The sequence below is a fragment of the Nothobranchius furzeri genome, chromosome 7, assembly GCF_043380555.1.
Source record: "Nothobranchius furzeri strain GRZ-AD chromosome 7, NfurGRZ-RIMD1, whole genome shotgun sequence".
Classification (NCBI taxonomy): domain Eukaryota; kingdom Metazoa; phylum Chordata; class Actinopteri; order Cyprinodontiformes; family Nothobranchiidae; genus Nothobranchius; species Nothobranchius furzeri.
The window spans coordinates 20297800-20306149 of record NC_091747.1 but is presented as its reverse complement, the minus strand read 5'-3'; positions in this window follow the sequence as shown (position 1 = coordinate 20306149).

Here is an 8350-nt window from a genome sequence, read left to right as displayed (position 1 = left end):
TGCTATCATCATGAAACGTTCAGATCACTTACAACTCAATAGATTCTACCTTCTTGTAACGTTTCAGCCTGAATGGACCTTGTTTTCACACAAATGGACCCAGAATGATGTGAAATTGTGCTTCGTGCATCATAATTCTGGGTGCCATTTACAAACCATAAGTGCTAATGACTCCATCCCTTTTTGTGGTTGTAGGGGCTGTTGATTGGAGTACTCTGAAACAAACCTGATCACTCTAGGACATTCAGAAGCCAAGTTATAAGCCCACAAATGTGTAACTGGACTACTTCTTTAAATTGACACCAGATCCGGTGACCTTTGGGACATGGTTTGACCCCCTTAGGAAAGTGCTATCATCATGAAACGTTCAGATCACTTACAACTCAATAGATTCTACCTTCCTGTAACGTTTCAGCCTGATTGGACCTTGTTTTCACACAAATGAACACAGAATGATGTGAAATTGTGCTTCGTGCAACATAATTCTGGGTGCCATTTACAAACCATAAGTGTTAATGACTCCATTCCTTTTTGTGGTTGTAGGGGCTGTTAATTGGAGTACACTAAAACAAACCTGATCTCTCTAGGACATTCAGAAGCCAAGTTATAAGCCCACAAAGGTGTAACTGGACTACTTCTTTAAAGTGACACCAGGCCCGGTGACCTTTGGGACATGGTTTGACCCCCTATAGGAATGTGCGATCATCATGAAACGTTCATATCACTTACAACTCAATAGATTCTACCTTCTTATAACGTTTCAGCCTGATTGGACCTTGTTTTCACACAAATGGACCCAGAATGATGCGAAATTGTGCTTCGTGCAACATAATTCTGGGTGCCATTTACAAACCATAAGTGCTAATGACTCCATTCCTTTTTGTGGTTGTAGGGGCTGTGGATTGGAGTACACTAAAACAAACCTGATCTCTCTAGGACTTTCAGAAGCCAAGTTATAAGCCCACAAAGGTGTTACTGGACTACTTCTTTAAAGTGACACCAGGCCCGGTCACCTTTGGGACATGGTTTGACCCCCTATAGGAATGTGCGATCATCATGAAACGTTCATATCACTTACAACTCAATAGATTCTACCTTCTTGTAACGTTTCAGCCTGATTGGACCTTGTTTTCACACAAATCGACCCAGAATGATGTGAAATTGTGCTTCGTGCAACATAATTCTGGGTGCCATTTACAAACCATAAGTGCTAATGACTCCATTCCTTTTTGTGGTTTTAGGGGCTGTTGATTGGAGTACACTAAAACAAACCTGATCTCTCTAGGACATTCAGAAGCCAAGTTATAAGCCCACAAATGTGTAACTGGACTACTTTTTTAAATTGACACCGATCCGGTGACCTTTGGGACATGGTTTTACCTCCTTAGGAAAGTGCGATCATCATGAAACGTTCAGATCACTTACAACTCAATAGATTCTACCTTCTTGTAACGTTTCAGCCTGATTGGACCTTGTTTTCACACAAATGGACCCAGAATGATGTGAAATTGTGCTTCGTGCAACATAATTCTGGGCGCCATTTACAAACCATAAGTGCTAATGACTCCATTCCTTTTTGTGGCTGTAGGGGCTGTTGATTGGAGTACACTAAAACAAGCCTGACCTCTATAGGACATTCAGAAGCCAAGTTATAAGCCCACAAAGGTCTAACTGGACTACTTATTTAAAGTGACACCAGGCCCGGTGACCTTTGGGACATGGTTTGACCCCATATAGGAATGTGCGATCATCATGAAATGTTCAGATCACTTACAACTCAATAGATTCTACCTTCTTGTAATGTTTCAGCCTGATTGGACCTTGTTTTCACACAAATGAACCCAGAATGATGTGAAATTGTGCTTCGTGCAACATAATTCTGGGTGCCATTTAAAAACCATAAGTGCTAATGACTCCATTCCTTTTTGTGGTTGTAGGGGCTGTTGATTGTAGTACTCTGAAACAAACCTGATCACTCTAGGACATTGAGAAGCCAAGTTATAAGCCCACAAATGTGTAACTGGACTACTTCTTTACATTGACACCAGGCCCGTTGACCTTTGGGACATGATTTGACCCCCTATAGGAATGTGCGATCATCATGAAACGTTCATATCACTTACAACTCAATAGATTCTACCTTCTTGTAACGTTTCAGCCTGATTGGACCTTGTTTTCACACAAATGGACCCAGAATGATGTGAAATTGTGCTTCGTGCAACATAATTCTGGGTGCCATTTACAAACCATAAGTTCTAATGACTCCATTCTTTTTTGTGGTTGTAGGGGCTGTTGATTGGAGTACACTAAAACAAACCTGATCTCTCTAGGACATTCAGAAGCCAAGTTATAAGCCCACAAATGTGTAACTGGACTACTTCTTTAAAGTGACACCAGATCCGGTGACTTTTGGGACATGGTTTGACCCCCTTAGGAATGTGCGAACATTATGAAATGTTCAGATCACTTACAACTCAATAGATTCTACTTTCTTGTAACGTTTCAGCCTGATTGGACCTTGTTTTCACCCAAATGGACCCAGAATGATGTGAAATTGTGCTTCGTGCAAAATAATTCTGGGTGCCATTTAAAAACCATAAGTGCTAATGACTCCATTCCTTTTTGAGGTAATAGGGGCTGTTAATTTGAGTACTCTAAAACAAACCTGACCTCTCTAGGATATTCAGAAGCCAAGTTATAAGCCCACAAATGTGTAACTGGACTACTTCTTTAAAGTGACACCAGATCCGGTGACCTTTAGGACATGGATTGACACCCTTAGGAAAGTGCTATCATCATGAAACGTTCAGATCACTTACAACTCAATAGATTCTACCTTCCTGTAACGTTTCAGCCTGATTGGACCTTGTTTTCACACAAATGAACCCAGAATGATGTGAAATTGTGCTTTGTGCAACATAATTCTGGGTGCCATTTAAAAACCATAAGTGCTAATGACTCCATTCCTTTTTTGGGTAATGGGGGCTGTTAATTGGAGTACTCTAAAACAAACCTGACCTCTTTAGGATATTCAGAAGCCAAGTTATAAGCCCACAAAGGTGTAACTGGACTACTTCTTTAAAGTGACACCAGGCCCGGTGACCTTTGGGACATGGTTTGACCCCCTGTAGGAATGTGCGATCATCATGAAACGTTCAGATCACTTACAACTCAATAGATTCTACCTTCTTGTAACGTTTCAGCCTGATTGGACCTTGTTTTCACACAAATGGACCCAGAATGATGTGAAATTGTGCTTCGTGCCACATAATTCTGGGTGCCATTTACAAACCATAAGTGCTAATGACTCCATTCCTTTTTGTGGTTGTAGGGGCTGTTGATTGGAGTACACTAAACAAACCTGATCTCTCTAGGACATTCAGAAGCCAAGTTATAAGCCAACAAATGTGTAACTGGACTACTTCTTTAAATTGACACCGATCCAGTGACCTTTGGGACATGGTTTGACCCCCTATAGGAAAGTGCTATCATCATGAAACGTTCAGATCACTTAAAACTCAATAGATTCTACCTTCCTGTAACGTTTCAGCCTGATTGGACCTTGTTTTCACACAAATGAACCCAGAATGATGTGAAATTGTGCTTCGTGCAACATAATTCTGGGTGCCATTTAAAAACCATAAGTTCTAATGACTCCATTCCTTTTTGGGGTAATGGGGGCTGCTAATTGGAGTACTCTAAATTAAACCTGACCTCTCTAGGATATTCAGAAGCCAAGTTATAAGCCCACAAAGGTGTAACTGGACTACTTCTTTAAAGTGACACCAGGCCCGGTGACCTTTGGGACATGGTTTGACCCCCTTAGGAATGTGCGATCATCATGAAACGTTCAGATCACTTACAACTCAATAGATTCTACCTTCTTGTAACGTTTCAGCCTGATTGGACCTTGTTTTCACACAAATGGACCCAGAATGATGTGAAATTGTGCTTCATGCAACATAATTCTGGGTGCCATTTACAAACCATAAGTGCTAATGACTCCATTCCTTTTTGTGGCTGTAGGGGCTGTTGATTGGAGTACACTAAAACAAGTCTGACCTCTCTAGGACATTCAGAAGCCAAGTTATAAGCCCACAAAGGTGTAACTGGACTACTTCTTTAAAGTGACACCAGGCCCGGTGACCTTTGGGACATGGTTTGACCTCCTATAGGAATGTGCGATCATCATGAAACGTTCAGATCACTTACAACTCAATAGATTCTACCTTCTTAGAAACATTTCAGCCTGAATGGACATTCTTTTCACACAAATGGACCCAGAATGATGTGAAATTGTGCTTCGTGCAACATAATTCTGGGTGCCATTTACAAACCATAAGTGCTAATGACTCCATTCCTTTTTGTGGTTGTAGGGGCTGTTGATTGGAGTACACTAAAACAAACCTGATCTCTCTAGGACATTCAGAAGCCAAGTTATAAGCCCACAAATGTGTAACTGGACTACTTCTTTAAATTGACACCGATCCAGTGACCTTTGGAACATGGTTTTACCCCCTTAGGAAAGTGCTATCATCATGAAACGTTCAGATCACTTACAACTAAATAGATTCTACCTTCCTGTAACGTTTCAGCCTGATTGGACCTTGTTTTCACACAAATGAACCCAGAATGATGTGAAATTGTGCTTCGTGCAACATAATTCTGGGTGCCATTTAAAAACCATAAGTGCTAATGACTCCATTCCTTTTTGGGGTAATGGGGGCTGTTAATTGGAGTACTCTAAATTAAACCTGACCTCTCTAGGATATTCAGAAACCAAGTTATAAGCCCACAAAGGTGTAACTGGACTACTTATTTAAAGTGACACCAGGCCCGGTGACCTTTGGGACATGGTTTGACCCCCTTAGGAATGTGCGATCATCATGAAACGTTCAGATCACTTACAACTCAATAGATTCTACCTTCTTGTAACGTTTCAGCCTTATTGGACCTTGTTTTCACACAAATGAACCCAGAATGATGTGAAATTGTGCTTCGTGCAACATAATTCTGGGTGCCATTTACAAACCATAAGTGCTAATGACTCCATTCCTTTTTGGGGTTGTAGGGGCTGTTGATTGGAGTACTCTGAAACAAACCTGATCACTCTAGGACATTCAGAAGCCAAGTTATAAGCCCACAAATGTGTAACTGGACTACTTCTATAAATTGACACCAGATCCGGTGACCTTTGGGACATGGTTTGACCCCCTTAGGAAAGTGCTATCATCATGAAACGTTCAGATCACTTACAACTCAATAGATTCTACCTTCCTGTAACATTTCAGCCTGATTGGACCTTGTTTTCACACAAATGAACCCAGAATGATGTGAAATTGTGCTTTGTGCAACATAATTCTGGGTGCCATTTACAAATCATAAGTGCTAATGACTCCATTCCTTTTTGTGGCTGTAGGGGCTGTTGATTGGAGTACACTAAAACAAGCCTGACCTCTCTAGGACATTCAGAAGCCAAGTTATAAGCCCACAAAGGTGTAACTGGACTACTTCTTTAAAGTGGCACCAGGCCCGGTGACCTTTGGGACATGGTTTGACCCCCTATAGGAATGTGCGATCATCATGAAATGTTCAGATCACTTACAACTCAATAGATTCTACCTTCTTGTAACGTTTCAGCCTGAATGGACCTTGTTTTCACACAAATGGACCCAGAATGATGTGAAATTGTGCTTCGTGCAACATAATTCTGGGTGCCATTTACAAACCATAAGTGCTAATGACTCCATTCCTTTTTGTGGTTGTAGGGGCTGTTGATTGGAGTACTCTGAAACAAACCTGATCACTCTAGGGCATTCAGAAGCCAAGTTATAAGCCCACAAATGTGTAACTGGACTACTTCTTTAAATTGACACCAGATCCGGTGACCTTTGGGACATGGTTTGACACCCTTAGGAAACTGCTATCATCATGAAACGTTCAGATCACTTACAACTCAATAGATTCTACCTTCCTGTAACGTTTCAGCCTGATTGGACCTTGTTTTCACACAAATGAACCCAGAATGATGTGAAATTGTGCTTTGTGCAACATAATTCTGGGTGCCATTTAAAAACCATAAGTGCTAATGACTCCATTCCTTTTTGGGGTAATGGGGGCTGTTAATTGGAGTACTCTAAAACAAACCTGACCTCTTTAGGATATTCAGAAGCCAAGTTATAAGCCCACAAAGGTGTAAATGGACTACTTCTTTAAAGTGACACCAGGCCCGGTGACCTTTGGGACATGGTTTGACCCCCTGTAGGAATGTGCGATCATCATGAAACGTTCAGATCACTTACAACTGAATAGATTCTACCTTCTTGTAACGTTTCAGCCTGATTGGACCTTGTTTTCACACAAATGGACCCAGAATGATGTGAAATTGTGCTTCGTGCCACATAATTCTGGGTGCCATTTACAAACCATAAGTGCTAATGACTCCATTCCTTTTTGTGGTTGTAGGGGCTGTTGATTGTAGTACTCTGAAACAAACCTGATCACTCTAGGACATTGAGAAGCCAAGTTATAAGCCCACAAATGTGTAACTGGACTACTTCTTTACATTGACACCAGGCCCGTTGACCTTTGGGACATGATTTGACCCCCTATAGGAATGTGCGATCATCATGAAACGTTCATATCACTTACAACTCAATAGATTCTACCTTCTTGTAACGTTTCAGCCTGATTGGACCTTGTTTTCACACAAATGGACCCAGAATGATGTGAAATTGTGCTTCGTGCAACATAATTCTGGGTGCCATTTACAAACCATAAGTTCTAATGACTCCATTCTTTTTTGTGGTTGTAGGGGCTGTTGATTGGAGTACACTAAAACAAACCTGATCTCTCTAGGACATTCAGAAGCCAAGTTATAAGCCCACAAATGTGTAACTGGACTACTTCTTTAAAGTGACACCAGATCCGGTGACTTTTGGGACATGGTTTGACCCCCTTAGGAATGTGCGATCATTATGAAATGTTCAGATCACTTACAACTCAATAGATTCTACCTTCTTGTAACGTTTCAGCCTGATTGGACCTTGTTTTCACCCAAATGGACCCAGAATGATGTGAAATTGTGCTTCGTGCAACATAATTCTGGGTGCCATTTAAAAACCATAAGTGCTAATGACTCCATTCCTTTTTGAGGTAATAGGGGCTGTTAATTTGAGTACTCTAAAACAAACCTGACCTCTCTAGGATATTCAGAAGCCAAGTTATAAGCCCACAAATGTGTAACTGGACTACTTCTTTAAAGTGACACCAGATCCGGTGACCTTTAGGACATGGATTGACACCCTTAGGAAAGTGCTATCATCATGAAACGTTCAGATCACTTACAACTCAATAGATTCTACCTTCCTGTAACGTTTCAGCCTGATTGGACCTTGTTTTCACACAAATGAACCCAGAATGATGTGAAATTGTGCTTTGTGCAACATAATTCTGGGTGCCATTTAAAAACCATAAGTGCTAATGACTCCATTCCTTTTTGGGGTAATGGGGGCTGTTAATTGGAGTACTCTAAAACAAACCTGACCTCTTTAGGATATTCAGAAGCCAAGTTATAAGCCCACAAAGGTGTAACTGGACTACTTCTTTAAAGTGACACCAGGCCCGGTGACCTTTGGGACATGGTTTGACCCCCTGTAGGAATGTGCGATCATCATGAAACGTTCAGATCACTTACAACTCAATAGATTCTACCTTCTTGTAACGTTTCAGCCTGATTGGACCTTGTTTTCACACAAATGGACCCAGAATGATGTGAAATTGTGCTTCGTGCCACATAATTCTGGGTGCCATTTACAAACCATAAGTGCTAATGACTCCATTCCTTTTTGTGGTTGTAGGGGCTGTTGATTGGAGTACACTAAACAAACCTGATCTCTCTAGGACATTCAGAAGCCAAGTTATAAGCCCACAAATGTGTAACTGGACTACTTCTTTAAATTGACACCAGATCCGGTGACCTTTGGGACATGGTTTGACCCCCTTAGGAAAGTGCTATCATCATGAAACGTTCAGATCACTTACAACTCAATAGATTCTACCTTCCTGTAACATTTCAGCCTGATTGGACCTTGTTTTCACACAAATGAACCCAGAATGATGTGAAATTGTGCTTTGTGCAACATAATTCTGGGTGCCATTTACAAATCATAAGTGCTAATGACTCCATTCCTTTTTGTGGCTGTAGGGGCTGTTGATTGGAGTACACTAAAACAAGCCTGACCTCTCTAGGACATTCAGAAGCCAAGTTATAAGCCCACAAAGGTGTAACTGGACTACTTCTTTAAAGTGGCACCAGGCCCGGTGACCTTTGGGACATGGTTTGACCCCC